The sequence below is a fragment of the Rhinatrema bivittatum genome, chromosome 2 (assembly GCF_901001135.1).
Source record: "Rhinatrema bivittatum chromosome 2, aRhiBiv1.1, whole genome shotgun sequence".
In the NCBI taxonomy this organism is placed as follows: domain Eukaryota; kingdom Metazoa; phylum Chordata; class Amphibia; order Gymnophiona; family Rhinatrematidae; genus Rhinatrema; species Rhinatrema bivittatum.
The window spans coordinates 41210257-41226792 of record NC_042616.1 but is presented as its reverse complement, the minus strand read 5'-3'; the positions used below and the strand labels follow the sequence as shown (position 1 = coordinate 41226792).

The following is a 16536-nucleotide window of genomic DNA, read 5'->3' as shown; positions in this document are numbered from 1 at the left end:
ATGTTACTAATCACTTCGGTTTACAGGTAACTTTGGGATGACATAACATATGAGTGTCTTACAGATAACAGGAAGTAAGAACTGGGATTTAGTTAGGATAAATATAAATAACATTAACAGGATGTTAATTAGTTAGTTAGGATAATGTTAGTTAGGATAAATATAAATAACATTGAACAGGATAAGATATAACAGGATAAGATATAACAGGATAATAACTAACAGGTGCCCCATCTGATACTGCTGCAAAGTACGAACTGGGCATACCGATGCAGGTGTAGCTGGAAGAAGCCTTTTGATTCGTTTTGGATTTAGGTAAAAACAAAACGACCAATTCCTCGTTCATCTGAACATGCTGCTCCAACAGCCCTTGTCCTGCAAAAGCCGTCTTAGACTTTGCTACCAACTCGCTTATCTGCATTGCCCCGAAAAAGGCCAAAGAAAATGCTGTCCAAAATAACAAAACCTCATACTCTGACCAACACACTGATGGCAGCCTTCCTATTAAAGAAATCAAAACCCTGTATCTGATGGGTTTTCTTGAGTCTCCCTCCCTCCCGGTATCCCTCTGCCAGCCTCCCAATATACGCTTAATTCGAAAACTGCACAATGGGTTCCCCCAACCTTGTAGTTTCCGAAAAAAGGAAACCTCGCCATCTGGACCCTAACTGTTACCACCGAATAACCCAGAAGTTTTGCCCAGACTATGAACTGCACCAGCTGGTCGTCAGGAACGGGCCCCATCCTCCAGCCCACAACCCGCAAAAACCGAGTCACTGCGTTTCATCCCGCTACATAAGTCGCCCACGTCGCAGGTGCAACTGACTGTCGAATCATTTTCCATTCTTCATCCTCCCCAGATTCCATAATTCTTCTGGAAACAGTTCCGCAGTCTCCTTCGCCTGCGGTGCCATCTCCCGGAAAACCTTCCATTGGAAACTAGAAAGGGCGTTAGCAATAATGTTCTGAACTCCTGGTTCATGCTTGGCTCTTATGCTAACATTCCGGCACAAACAACTGGCAAGCAATTCCCTCAACAACACCGAAACTTTCAAAAAATGCGCCAACAACCGATTAATCACTTGCACCATGCCTAAATTATCGCACCAAAAGACTACCCTCTGGTTAGCGAGCTGATCCCCCCATATTGCCATGGCTACTACCATAGGGAATAATTCTAAGAAAGTGATGTTCCTGGTCAAGCTACTCTCCACCCAATCTTCCAGCCATGGTCACGCGCACCATTGACCTTGGAAATACACCCCAAAACCCGTGGAGCCCGCCCCATCTGAAAAAAGCTCAATGTCCTGATTAGAAACCTCGCCCTCTGGAATCAACAAAACTCCATTAAAAGATTATAAAAAGACTTCCCAGATCCCTAACTCCTCTTTAATCCATCGCGTGACTCTAATGTAATGATGCTGCGCTTTAATCCCGACCGTAGCTGCTGCTAACCTTTGCAGAAAAGCCCTTCCCATCGGAATAACCTGACATGCAACATTCAGAGACCCAATCAAAGACTACATTTTGATTAATGTCACTTTATGGGCGATTTTTACTTCCTGCAGTTTATCCACCTTATCCTCAGGTAACCATGACACCATGCTTTCCGAGTCCAACTCAATGCCTAAGAAGGTTAACCGTTGTGTAGGTCCTTCAGTCTTCTCTGACGCGATCGGAACCCCCAATCTATCGGCCACCTCCAGAAAACTATCCAGCTGAACCTGACATTGATCCGAGTTGGTCTCTCCCACGAACAAAAAAATCATCCAAATAATGCAACAACTGATTACAACCTGTGTGCTGCACCATCACCCACTGTAAAAAAGAACTAAAGGCTTGGAAGTATGTGCAAGATATCGCACAACCCATAGGCAGGCAACGATCCACGAAATAACATCCTTCAAATGAAAACCCCAATAACGGCACTCTTGACGGGTGTATGGGTAACAATCGAAAAGCAGACTCTATGTCCGCTTTAGCCATCCACGCCCCTTGCCCAGCTGCCCACACTAAATTCAAAGCCTCGTTGAAGGAAGCATATCGCACTGTACAGTGCTCCCTTGGGATACAATCATTCACGGACTCTCCTTTAGGAAAAGACAGATTCAGGATTAATCTGTATTTACCCAGTATCTTTTTTGGAATGACGACCAATGGCGACAAATGCATGTGCTGAAACAGGTTCCGCAAAAGGCCCCGCTATCCTTCCCATTCGCAACTCCGCATCCAGTTTTTTCCGCACTACGTCCACCATATGGGCCGCGGACTTCGCATTACATACCCCAGCGGCTGATTCCCAAGGAAGACCGGCCCGGGGATTCGTCGCCCAGGCCGGCCCAGGACACATCACGTGGTCTGCCGAGCGCGGCTCCGTCACGGCCGCGCACGGCAGACCACGTGACTGGAGCGACCGGCCCACCGGGGGATGCCCAATCCCCCGATAGGCCAATCTGCCCCTGACATACCCTCCCCCCATTCCCCGAACCCATGTAAGGTATCTTGAAACCCTCTTTAAAACCCCAGAAAAGTAACTGCGCTGCTCTTTGATCCGGATAATGCTGCAACCACCCCTGCAACGCTGCTACCACTACCAGCGAATCCGCTTTAACTAATTGCGCATGGCTATTTTCCCTCTTTTGCAGGGGCGGTAATGGGAGTCTGTGAGCACTTGGAAGCCGGGTGCGCTCCATTACACGTGGCACATGTGTGTCTGAACTTACAATCTGGAAGAAAGCCCAAACAGAGCCCGCCTAAACAGAGATTACCGACGCCGCAGCAGCACAATGATGACGTGTCCACAGGGATCCCCCTCTGCGGGCACATGAGCAGAAGTTACTGCGGCGACATGGTGATGACGATCCTGTCCCACGGCAGCACACTGATGATCCTACCCCCCCACCTCCTGCGAGCACATAAGTGTGGCCGCGACTCAGTGAAGACCTGACCGCGAGAGTCCCACCCCTGCGGGCTGAAGAGGACCACGGTGACTTGACAGGCTTCAGGAGGTGCGGGAGGCAGGCTGTGAAAGGGAAGGTAGGACAGCGGGAACGACTCACTCCCTCGGCCTCCTCTACCCATCCGTTCCTTTTCCATTTGCCTCGGAGCTCAGCTCCCTTTCCTTCCCTTCTCTCCCTGTTTCTCAGAATGGAAGGGAGGAAAAGGGAGCCGAACAGATTAAGTGAAAGGGTAGGGAGCTAGTTGTGAGTGAGAGGAAAGGGAATGGAGGAGGAGTGAGAGGAAAAGAGTATATGAAGGTAGGAGGAGGAAGAGTGAGTGGAAAGAAAGGGAAGGATAGTGAGAGAAGAAAAAGGGGGGGAGTGAGTGAGAGGGAAGGGAAGGGAGCAAGGGAAGGAGCAGAAACAATGTTGGCAGTGAGAATGACTGACTGTAGGACTGCTGGGGCTGGGTAGGCAACGAGGGGTGATTGTGAAACTGCTGGGACAGGGGCATTGAGGGATGATGTGTGTGTTTGTGAGAGCCTGTGTGTAAGAACTAAGGAGGTAATTTTCAAAGAAGTTATGTGAATAGACGTAATGTACTATTGTAGCAATTTTCAAAAGTCATTTACACATGTAAAGTGCACTTACACTCATAATACCTAGTGACAATTAAATGTCATATAGTGTTGCGGTCCCAGTCGCTAGACTCACGACCGGGTCCTTACCTTTTTACCCGCGCTGCGGGCTGCGACGGGATTCGGCATCCCTCGGGCCTGCCAGGCCTCTCCGGCGGCGTCTCCACGAGGGAGACGCCGCTGAGCTCCGACTCTGCCCCTCCTGTAGGCACACGCGCGCGCGCGAGGGGAGGACTTTTAAAGGCCCAGCTACATGGAGTCCCGGCCAGCCCTCTAGATGACGTCAGATGCCGGCAGGGTATTTAAGCCCGGCGTCTGACTAGGGAAATCGCCTTGCAACAGGGTTCACTCCTTGGAGTTACTAGTTGCCTCGCGTTCCTGTGTTCCTGCCTTGTTCCCTGAGTTCCTGCTTCAGTTCCAGTTTCCTTGCTTCAGTTCCAGTGTTCCTTGCTTCAGTTCCAGTTTCCTTGCTTCAGTTCCTGAGCACCTGTTTCTGGCTCGGTTCTCCAGCTTCAATTCCTGGTTCCTGATTTTCAGACTGTCTTCCTGGCCTCATCTTCGGTTCGTCTTCTCTCTGCTGTTCTGCTGCCTGCCCCGACCTCTGACCGTTCTTCTGGACTACGTCTGCTCCGGGAGACCTCTCCTAAGCCCCAGCGGCCCGGGTCCTCACAGGCTCCTCCTGGGGGGACCACTGGCTTCCCAGGGTGAAGCTCTTGCCTGGTCTCCCGGCTCCGTGCCGCCTCCCGGCCAGTCTCCTCGGCAGTGGTCCACCCACTGCCTTTCTTTCATCTTCACGGCCGGCCCAAGGGTCCACCTCTCCAGTGATACAGTTCACAACATATAGTGTGTCAATTTTCAAAAGCCCACTTAGACATGTGTAAAGTACAGTTACACATGTAAAACCCAGTTTTATTAAGTGTGTAAAGACTTTTGAAAATGAACTCCTTAGTGTACTTTTCTGGTCGCCGCATCTCAAAATAGATATAGTTGCATTGGAAAAAGTACAGAGAAGGGAGAACAAAATGATAAAGAAGATGGAACGGCTTTCCTATGAGGAAAGGCTAAAGAGGTTGGGTCTGTTCAGCTTGAAGAACAGACATCAGAGAGAGGATTTGATAGAGATCTATAAAATCATGAGTGGAATAGAATGGATAAATGTAAATTGGTTATTTACTTTAAAAAAAAAACAAAAAACAGACTATAGGGCACTCCATGAAGTTAGTGAGCAGCATATTTAAAACAAATTGGAAACAATTCTTTCACTCAGTGCACAATTAAGCACTGGAATTAATTACCAGAGGATGTGGTGTTAAGGCAGTTAGTGTAGCTGGGTTTAAAAATGGTTTAGACAAATTTCTGGAGAAGAAATCAATAAACTGGTAGCTTTTTTTTTAATGTTTTAAGGGATGTGTGCATATATATGTAAATTATATTGTATGTGTAATTGGGTATCCATGGGCTACTATGGAGAAAAATCCCCCCAGGCCACTATTTTCCCACAATCCGCCCCTGCGCTCCTTTCTACCCAAGGATTGCCCGACGAACCTCGCCACATCATCAACCCAGAGAAGGTGGTCTTGGCAGCCACTCCTGCGGTCCCCGCTGGGAAAACTGTGGTGACTCGCGGAATGAGGAAATAGTTATTGAGATGTGCGCATGACCCTCGTTTGGCCGGTCACCCTGGACAAGCCCGCACGTTGGCCATGCTTCAACGCTTTTATTGGTGGCCCACGATGAAGGCAGATGTACAAGCATATGTAGCGTCCTGCGCTACCTGCGCGAGACAGAAACCTCCTGCCGGACTTCCCTGGGGTCTCCTTCAACCTTTGCCAGCGCCTGAAGAACCTTGGACACACATCACGACCGACTTCGTGGTGGATTTACCTCCCTTTAGTGGGAACAACACGATATGGGTGACTGTCGATTTCTTCTCGAAAATGGCACACTTCATGGCACTGCCTGGGCTACCTTCCGCTGCGGAACTGGCTAAACTATTTGTAACAAACAATGAGCCCAGCTTCCAAAAACCAGGAGTACGCATACACAGCAATATAGAATGGTTTTTGGACCTATTTTTTTCAATTTTTTCACACCATAAGTCAAAGACACATTCTTAAGTATATTGTTATAGTTTGTAGGACCGCTACCAAAGGGATCTGTATAGCAATCAGACCCAGCATAGGAGAGGTCACTTTACTTTATTATTATTATCAAATTTTCAAAAACTTCTTCAAAAGTACTATTTGCCACAGAAAAACGTATTCATAGATACAAACAAAAAATTATAAGAGCTTTCGTCTCAAAAAATCATTCAGCACAAACATTGCAGTACTTAGCTTCGAGCCGAGAAACCACGATGAAGTCACGACGTGATCACGTTTCGGACCACTCAGGGTCCTGCTTCAGGGGTCAATTCTTGGTAATCCTTTGATGCCGTTAATAAAACTCATTCCCAAAGCGGCAAGAACTGGCGTGTTTCATCTCAAATCTTCATTGGCGGTCCGTCTTCGAACCCTGAGTGGTCCGAAACGTGATCACGTCGGGACTTCATCGTGGTTTCTCGGCTCGAAGCTAAGTACTGCAATGTTTGTGCTGAATGATTTTTTGAGACGAAAGCTCTTATAATTTTTTGTTTGTATCTATGAATACGTTTTTCCGTGGCAAATAGTACTTTTGAAGAAGTTTTTGAAAATTTGATAATAATAATAAAGTAAAGTGACCTCTCCTATGCTGGGTCTGATTGCTATACAGATCCCTTTGGTAGCGGTCCTACAAATTATAACAATTAATTAAGAATGTGTCTTTGACTTATGGTGTGAAAAAATTGAAAAAAATAGGTCCAAAAACCGTTCTATATTGCTGTGTAAACTATTTGTAAAACATATCTTCCGTCTATATGGCATGCCTAAGCATATTCTGTCGGATAGAGGCGTCCAGTTTACTGCTAAATTCTGGAGAGCACTTTGCCGAAAATTCGACATTTCTTTGGACCTAACTTCGGCCTAACACCCACAATCCAATGGACAGAGGGAGAGAATGAATTAGACACTCAAACACTTCATATGTGAGTGTCTAATTCATATGTGAAGTGTTTGAGTGTCACATACGAGTGTCACTTGTATGTGAACTCCAGGCAAAGCAACTGGGCAGATTTACTTCCCTAGGCTGAGTTCGCCCTGAACTCTCGTCCTGCTTTGGCCACTGGATCTACCTCATTTCAAATTGTTTATGCTCACCAGCCGTTACCTCCACTGCCTCTGCCTCTGTCTGTACCTTCTCCAGCAGCCCAAACCACCGCAGTGGAACTGCAACAACTTTGGAGGCAAACCAAAGATCTGAGGCTCAAAACAGGGCAAAAGGCCAAGAAAACATATGGGGGCAGATTTTAAAAGCCCTGCGCGCGTAAATCCGGCCAGATTTATGTGCACAGAGGACTTGCGCGCCGGCACGCCTATGTTGCATAGGCCGCCGGTGCGCGCAAAGCCACGGGATGCGCGTAAGTCCCGGGGCTTTGCTTGGGGGGGCGTGTCGGGGGCGGCGTGGCATTCGGGGGCATTACATGGGCGTGGTGCAGGTCCGGGGGCGTTCCGGGGGTGTGGCCGAGGCCTCCGGACCAGCTCCTGGGCCGGGTGATAGCGGCCGGCAGCTGGCCGGCGCACGCAAGATACGCCTGCCTGAGGCAGGCGTAAAAAATGAAATAAAGGTGGGGGGATTTAGGTAGGGCTGGGGGTGGGATAGATAGGGGAAGGGAGGGGAAGGTGCGGGGGGGTGGAGGAAACGGAGGCAGGCTGCTCAGCTCGGCACACGCAGGTTGCACAATTGTGCACCCCCCTGCGAGCGCTGACCCTGGATTTTAGAACATGTATGCGGTAGTGCATGCATGTTATAAAATCGGGCATAGATTTGAAAATCTACCCCTTGATGCTCATCACAGAGAGGCGCCTCAATTCCAGCCAGGAGATAAAATATGGCTCAGTACGAGATTCCTTCGCCTCAAGCTGCCTTCTGTGCATTTTGCGCCGCGGTACATCGGACCTTTTCCTATCCTCCGACGCCTAGGAGCATTGACATAGAGCTTGAGACTACCTTCCTCGATGAAAATACACAATGCCTTCCATGTATCACTTTTGAAGCCGCTCATACTTTCGGAGTTTTCCACCAAGACTCCTGACCCAGAACCTCTTGATGCTGAGGAAGATATCACATATCAAGTAGATGACATCCTGGATGTACGTAAGAGAGGAAAACACTGGGAGTACTTGATTTCATAGGAAGGAAAGAGACCGGAGGAGAACTCCTGGGAGCCTGTTGTCGACATTCTAGATAAAGACCTGGTCCGGCAATTCCATCAGACCTATCCTAGGAAACCGAAACCTCCTGGGAGGGGCCCTAAGAAGGGGGATACTGTTGTGCTCGTCGGTTGCAGACAGTTGTACCCTCTGTTGCTCCCTCTCTTCTTTCCAATCCATCAACTCTGGGTAAGATGGCTGCCTCCGCCTCTGAATGCTGACCTCCCCGGCATTGCAGACAGTTGTGCCCTCTGTTGCTCCCTCTCTTCTTTCCAATCCATCAACTCTGGGTAAGATGGCTGCCTCCGCCTCTGAACGCTGACCTCCCCAGCATCCCTGGGACAGCTTGGGCGATTGTGTTCGCCATTTCGATCCAGGAATCACCTAGGGCACGCGCGCGCCATCCCTCCTCTTATGCACATCATGGCGGGAACCTCGGGGGCATCCCCTCCGCATGACCTCACTGCCTACGTATATATATTCTCTCTTCTCATTTCCTCCTATGAGTTAGCAAGGATTCCCTTCCTGCTGGTTTCGCCTCGCTACAGATGCTCTCAGCTCTGTGTTCCTGCCTTGGACGACTCAGGTACCCGCTCCTCGGGGGCCTTGCCATGCTCCAAATCTACCCTTTGGGGTTACCTTGATTCCAACTTGGACGCCTTAGGTACTCGCTCCTCGAGGGCCTAGTCATGTCTTGGACCTTCGATCCACGGAGGTTCCTCTTTTCAACTGCCTACTTCCCTCAGAGGGAGTACCATTGCTGTCCAGCCTCTCTCTCTCTCTCACCATCTACAGTGTGGATTCACGGCGTACCCCGTCCTGCGGACCACTACCGGATCTACTCATTACTTCAACTTGATGAGAGAATATCTCTGCACTGCGGAATACCAACGAGACATTATCATCTGGGACATTCCTCCTCTAAGCAGAGACTCTCTGCCCGCTCCTCGGGCCTCATTCATCACTTGCTGTACAATAAAGACACTCTATATTCTGTGTGTGTTACTGCTGAAGAGTCAGCCTATCGTAGCAAGTCCCCACAGGGCTCTGCCCTGTCGGAAGAGCTATCTCTTGTTGCAACCAAGGGCCCACGTTTCAAGACAAATTATAACACTATTCTGCCGTAAGGTGACTATGTCCCAGTTGCATAGGTGCGTCAGGTCACGGAGGACTGGGATCAGTCACTGGGCTCGGAAGCAGGGGATGGGAGAATGCCAGAGTGAGCGTGACTGGCCTTCATGAAGTCCATAACTCCTGAGACCATTGCTGGAGACGGCAGTCGATTCTCCCAGTGAGGTCAATGAGAGCATCAAGAGACCCGGAAAGCTCCCTTGCTGCCAATTCGTCCTTAATTATTTATTTTATTTATTTATTTAATTAATTAATTAATATCTTTTAATATACCGATGCTCAAGACCAAGTCTTATCGTACCGGTTTACATGGAACTAGGGTAAAAGAACCGCAAAAAACAACTGTAAGGAAGATAAAAGTTACATTAAACAGGGAGAAAAAAACATGGGCTTAGGAAGACAGGAAAGAATATGAACTAAAACAACTGGAGTGTACTAATGTCGTCCTCAAACATAAATTAAGTAACGGGACATATAAATCTTGCTGAATTTCGCTGGAGATTTATCATAGGCAATTAATAGGAGTGGCGTTTCCTGTGGAAAGAGGATCAGGGGAGGTAAACTAGGGGGAGGTAGTAGGGCGGGGCAAGAGGCGAGGGGGAGGGAGGAGAAGGGAGAGGGATTGGAAGGTAAGAGGGTCAATAATTGGTTGATGGAGTCTCCATCAATTCAAGGAGATAGTCCCTCCAAGACAATGCTTCAAAGGCTGTGTTCCTGGCAGTCTAAATCAGTAGCCAGGGTCTGGAATTCTATGGCATAGTCCATCAGTGGTTTAGCCCCCTGCCGGTGATGCAATAACTTGAATCCGGCAGTGGTCAACCTACCAGGCTCATCAAAACCTTGCTTGAAGGTTTGAACAAATCGCTGTATGTCCTGAATAAGAGGATCTCCACGTTCCCATAAGAGGGAAGCCCTGGCTAAGGCCTTCCCATCAAGGAGGGAAAGGATGAAAGTAGTCTTCATGGTGTCGTTAGAGAATTGCGCTGGTTGTAAGGTGAAATGCATGAAACATTGATTCAAGAAACCCCGATACTGACTAGGATCACCAGCGTATCAAGATGGTACTGGAAGATGAAGAGTGGTTGAGATAGGTGCAGACACAGGAGTCTTAGGAGGCGCCGTACTAACTGTGGTGGTCACATCCAGCTGGGCGCTGAGGTGTTCCATCTTCTCTGCCAACAACTCCAGGAAGTGCTGCTGCTGTTGAATTTTCTGAGCCAAGCCCGGAATGGCCTGGAGCCCTGAGAGGTTCGCCGGGTCCATGGCCTCAGCAAACTGTTACGGAAGAGGACCCTGGGTCCGAAACAAGGTTGTCACTACCTGCAGGAAGGAGGCCTTCTAGGTTCGTGTCGTCGGTAGGCAGAGCTGGCTGATGTGGAGACCCAACAGGACCTTCTCTAATACCAGCCCTCATTCCCCGCAGATTGAGCCCTTGGGTACCGGGGCCGGCTGGACTTAGGAATGGGTCTCCGGAGAAGAACAATGACACGAGGCGGCAAGCCAACAGAGCCAGAATGAACCAGGAGACAGGGCAGGCAGCAATCCAAGGGAGTCCAGAATGTACTAAGGGTCAGGGCAGACGGCAGTCCAACAAAGCCCAGAAACATAACCGAAGTCAGGACAGGCAGCAATACAATGAAGTCCAGAACGTACTAAGGGTCAGGGCAGACAGCAATCCAACAAAGTCCAGAAACATAACTGAAGTCAGGGCAGGTAGCAATCCAACGGAGTCCAGAGACGTACCAGAAGTCGGCAGGCAGAGATCCAACAAAGACCACAGGTATACCAGAAGTAAGGGCAGGTGGCAATCCAGCGAAGTCCAGAACAATCCAAGCCAAGACCAGAGAAGCAATCCAGAAGGAGTTGGCGACAGATGACTAGCTACCCACAAGGAGCACGACCTGTTGCCGAGGCAAGGCATTGCAGACAGGAGCGGGCAGAAGTACTGACGTCATCAGAAGGCACCACAGGATCTTTCTGTCGCGGTCCCTTTAAGAACAGTGGAGAGGTGCGCATGGACGCCTAGGAAGTCGCTGGTGGGCTCAGGTGTTGGCAGCCTGAGCAGCGACCCCAAGCCATGGAGAATTTTGTCACTGGCATCAACTCTCCACTGCTGCAAGAGGGGTCAGGACTGAACCAGGGCTGTGCCGGGTGAGTGTGACCGGCCGTGGAACGCCACAGCCAGCAATGCGCAATAGCGGTGAGCGATCGGGGGAAATATACGGCTAAGGAAGCTGACACGTGGCTGCAATAATGGCAATCACAGCAGCAAGAGAATGGTGCCTCAGCAATTTGACTCTGTACAGGCAAATCACCTGGTTATGTATGGCGGGAAAACACAAGTAGTGTTTTGATCTTCTTAATTTTTCTTCCTAAACTATGGAAGTTGACTTTCTGCAATTTGTGCACCTGACTCTTTCATTAATGCTGGCAGTCTTCATTTTGTTTTTTGTTCAGCATTCTCTGCTTTTTCATCTCACTGCTCTTCAGGACGCATTTTTTGGGGTTTTGTGCATACTTTGGTCTTCCTTTGGAGGCTGGATCTGGCACTGTCTTATTTGATTTTTTCTTTTCATTTGCCTCTCTTTCCTGGATGATAACTTTTCTTCCCAGCACCTCTTTTGTGAAGCGGGCTTGAAATCACATGGCCTCTCTCTCTTGATTTATTTCTGACTGTGACACTCTCCAGGAGCGACTGCGCCATTTTTTTCACTCCTGTGTCTATTTCCTTTGTTCTTTCTTTAGGATCTCTTTGATTGTGTGCCAGGAGTACGCTGTCCTCTGCTGTTTGCCATGTCCTTTTCCAAAGCTACTCTGGTGTGGTGGACCTCGAAGTTCGATGCTGTGAACGCTGGACTTTTCTGGACTATATTACTTGCTTTGATTTCTGATTGGCGTCCATCTGCATTTGCATTTGTGGATGTTCTGTTCTTATTTTTTGTTTCTGTTTGTTTTTCATTTTTCCTGCTCTACCTTTTTCTTTGTGTATTTTCTCTTTTCCCTTTTTTCTTATCTCTGTGTATTGCTAGTCTCAGTTTATGCTACAGTTTCATGCAACTGGCAGTTCTGTGGAGATCTTGCCAGGGTGCTGGTGGTTTCTGAGTTTTAGTTGGGTGATATTCTGGCAAGGTTTTCTCCTCCTGAGTGGGTTTTGGTTACTCTGGGGGTTTGGGTGGGTTTTGAATTTGGATTGGTTTTGTTGCATTACCTTTTTTTTAATTGTAATAGTTTTCGGGTGTGATTGGATTTGGAGCTGCTGGGTTCTCCTCCTCGATCCCGAAGTAATTCCCATCTAGGGGGTTATGGACCGGATTTTTCTTTGAAGCGGCTGCGGGTTTTGTTTTTAAGAGTATTTTGGCGCTGTCCTGGAGTTTTGTGGTTTGGAGGTTTTGGGGGGACTTATTGGGTCTTGGGTGTTTGGTTTTTTGGTACATAATATGTGGGGATTCGTTTCCCTTTTTTCCATGGCTGTTTTGTGCTGCGCCATCTGATTTCCCTCTCTTCTATATTCTCTAATTTTCCTTGGTCTTGTGCCAGTCCTGGGATAATTTATGCTCATTATTCTTTTTATTTACAGGCCGATACAGTACAGTGCGCTCTGGCAGAGCGCACTGTTAACCCGCGTTTGGACACACGTTGTCGACGCGCTAGCTTTACCCCTTATTCAGTAAGGGGTAATAGCGCGTCGAAAACGCGCGTCCAACCCCCCCCCCCCCCGAAACTAATAGCGCCCGCAACATGAAAATGCATGTTGATGGCCCTATTAGTTATTCCTGCGTGATTCAGTAAGTAAAATGTGCAGCCAAGCTGCCAATTTTACTTTAAGAAATTAGCGCCTACCCAAAGTAGGCATTAATTTCTGCCGGCAACGGGAAAGTGCACAGAAAAGCAGTAAAAAACAGTAAAAATTGCTTTTCTGTATCCCCTCCGACTTAATATCATGGCGATATTAAGTTGGAGGTCCCAAAAGTAAAAAATAATTTAAAAAAATTTTTTTTAAATCAGCCTGCGGGTTGAAAACCGGACACTCAATTTTGCCGGCATCCAGTTTCCGAACCCATGGCTGTCAGCGGGTTTGAGAACCGATGCCAGCAAAATTGAGCGTTGGCTGTCAAACTCGCTGACAGCCGCCACTCCTGTCAAAAAAGAGGCGCTAGGGACGCACTAGTGTCCCTAACGCCTCTTTTTACCGCGGGCCCTCATTTAAATACTGAGTCACGCGCACAGGAGAGCAGGTGCTTGCCCTCTCTCCCGCGACTTTTACTGAATCGGCCTGTTAGTGGGATAATGAGTAAGGGGTGTAAAATGAAACGGGGTTTAACTGTATTTCTTTAAATGTCCGTAGTATTTCCTCTCCCATTAAACGTAACGTATTCTGCAGTTCACCAAGCTTGCCAATGCTCAGATTTTGATGTTACAGGAAACTCACCATACTAAGCCTGAACATGAGAAATTGAAGTTGGGTTGAGTAGGTGAAGTTTATCATGCTTCTTATAATTCATGAGGCAGAGGGGTCTGTACTCTAATAGCTAAATCTCTGCTTTTCCGGGTGCCGAGATCTTTTTCTGACGCAGGTGGTAGATTTCTCTTACTCGACTGCTCTCTCTATGACACTGTCATTACCCTGCTTAATATTTATGGCCCTAATTATGATCACAGGGGGTTCTTCAAAAAGTTAACTGATCAATTGGTCCAGTTTGGGTTTGTAAATCTTTGTATTGGGAGGGACTGGAATATACACCCTGATCCTGGTTTGGAGAAAACTTCACACCTCAGTACAGGGGGTGGTGGTTTGGGTGAGTTTCCGGACATCACTGAGGTGCTTGGTCTGTTGGACATGTAAGCATCACTCAGATGAGAAAGATTTCACTTTTTATTCACCTCGACACAATATGTATAGCAGAACAGATTATTTTATGTGCACACTCAACTTTTACCAGCGAGTCAAAACAGTAAAATCCTGTCCTGTACTTTATCTGATCATCACCCTCTCCAGATTTCCATAGACCTTGCCCCTCTTATATCTCATCCCTTCACTTGGCGTTTAAATACATCCTTGTTGGGGGATAGGTTGAACTAATGTAACAGGCTTCCCTGCGTAGCCGCCACTGGGATGAGGTCCACCGGTGGCCACATGGGCCTCCCTGTCGGCCATCAGTGCCTCTCTATATCCCTGCATCCAGGGGCATTGGCCCCCCCTGCCCAGCCTCTGGTACACCACTGCCTGCTGCTTCTTCTGCCACTGGTGGACCCAATGGCACCGGCAGCACTACAGGCCTCCACTTCTGCAGCCGCCTGTGGGAACCAGTCCACCAGCAGCAACATGGGCCTCTCCCTACTCCTGACACCACCCCACCAGGTGTGCCGCCCTGTGTAATTGCACGGTTTTCACACCCGATGGTTCCGGGCTTGTATAAGTGTAGTCATCTCTTGCTAAGTCAGGATACAGCTCTACAAGTTTTTCTAATGGCAAAAAAAGAGATGGTGTATTTAGCCTCAAGCAGCTTGCAACACACAATGTATCTTCCTTAGAGAAAAATTCCATCCATATCATGTTACACTATTCCAAGAAAACAATTCACGCTTAAGTCATATTCCCAACTGGGTTGTTTTATTATTATTTTATTTCTTGTTATACTACCTTTATAGTTAAAATCAAAATAGTTAAGAAATTAAACTAGATGAATAAAAAATCATATAGTACATACAAACATGTTATATACATTGAATAAATAAAAACATATTACAATAAAATAAAATACAAGAAATAAAACATTCTGGTCCAGTTGACTAACACATAATGAATGCATTCATGATTCTGTCCCCATTGCTTGAACTTATGAATCATTCTTCAGTATTTGCAGATAGATTTTTCATGCTTGCAAACATCTTCATGGTTACTATTTGCACTGCTATATTAAGGAAGTTTCAGGGAGGGGCCACTGAGCAGTTTACTTGTATTCAAGGTTTCTGCCCTAGAAATTACTTTTCTGGCAGAAAGGAGCCTTTACTTGGAATCTGGACCCTCTGGGCAGTGAGATAGCCCAGCAGAAGGTCAAAGCTCCCTTCAGTCCTACCAGTATTGTCAGGATTGCAGAAAACGAGGAAACTTTATTGGCAGGACAATTTGTACATTTTTTACAATAGACTTCGTCCGCCCATCCGTGACATCATCAATGTGCGCCGGGCATGAGGAGTAGCTTATTCTGTTTCTAAGGGAAGAGCCAGCAAGGAAGGCGAAAAAGAGACTTCAGTCCTTGCATGCTACGAGTTTGAGTTCCTCGCCCCCCCCCCCCAGCATTTAAGTGGCAAATACTCAGTTATTCCCCAGCCTGCGATGGAGCCCCCAATTCAGTTTCACTCCTAAAAGCAGAGAGGAAAATGCCTGCAGGAGCTTCTGCTCAGGTAGGAGATTGTCCCCAAATTCCTGCCCTCTCTGTACAAACCCTGCTGCAGCTTTCTAACCTGGGATATTTTAGAGGCACTCCTGGGATGCAGGAAAAGCAATTTGGGACCCTCCTCATGTCCCAAAACTGGAAACGTTTGAGTATTGGTCATTCTGAAATTGGGGGAAATCTCCCAGGAATTTATCTTTGGTCTCTTTCTTGTGACTGGTAATTGGGAATTCGCAGGAACAAAAGCTTGAAAGGTTTTTACATACATTACTCTCAGTATTTATCCCCAAATTACAGATAAATCATTGAAACAGGATCGTTTTCACAGATTTAAGCCTATAAAAGCAAAAAGAGAAAGAAAACATTACAACCTACCTGATAATTTCCTTTCCTTTAGTGAGGGCAGGGCAATTCCCACGAGTGGGTTATGTACCTCTGCCAGCAGATAGAGCAAAAACTGATGTCATGGTCATATAGTCCTGCCCTGATATCAGCCCATCAGTATTCCCCGTATCCAGCAGATGGTGGACATGTATTTCCCTTTGGAGGGTTGCCTTTGAGTAAAAAAAAAAAAAAAGAAGTTTGAAATATCGGACAGACATGTCTGTGTAGCACTTCTTGCCTCCTGAGGTGATACAGTGTAGTCCCTCCCTCAATAGAGTGGCCTTCAGTCCGGTAGCTTGAGTGGCCTGGACCTAAATTTCAATTAGTGGTTGCAGGCTGTTAGAGGCTAGGCAGTGAAGGCTTTCGCCCTCTCCCCTGGTAGCTGGGACCCGTTTCTTCTCTCAGCCACAGGGGGCTGAGCTCAGGTAAACGTTTTTTACTTTAAAAAAATAAATCAATAAACAGCGAAAAGGAGATAGCAGGAGAAAGGGTCTTTTCCTAGTGTGTAGCAGATGGACTCAGGACCAATGTATTCCTGATAGCAGTTGGAGACGGATCAGATTTCAATCTGACGTCAGCCCTAGTACATATACCCCTGCAGGAAGTGCAGCTCTTCAGTATTTTCCGTCTCCATAGCAGTTAGGGACTACCTGCACGCTCTCACAGCGTTAGAGCAAAATTTAACAGAGAAAAACCCAAAATAAGAAGAAAACTTACTTCAACAGCGAGCCCCGCTCTTCTGTGGTGACACCCTCGGGTC

The 16536-nt window shown here is 47.6% G+C and overlaps 1 pseudogene; it reads left to right on the top strand.

Moving 5' to 3' along the window:
* Positions 1 to 15200: 15200 nt before the first annotated feature.
* Positions 15201 to 16536, top strand: part of LOC115085919 — a 40125-nt pseudogene continuing 38789 nt past the window's right edge.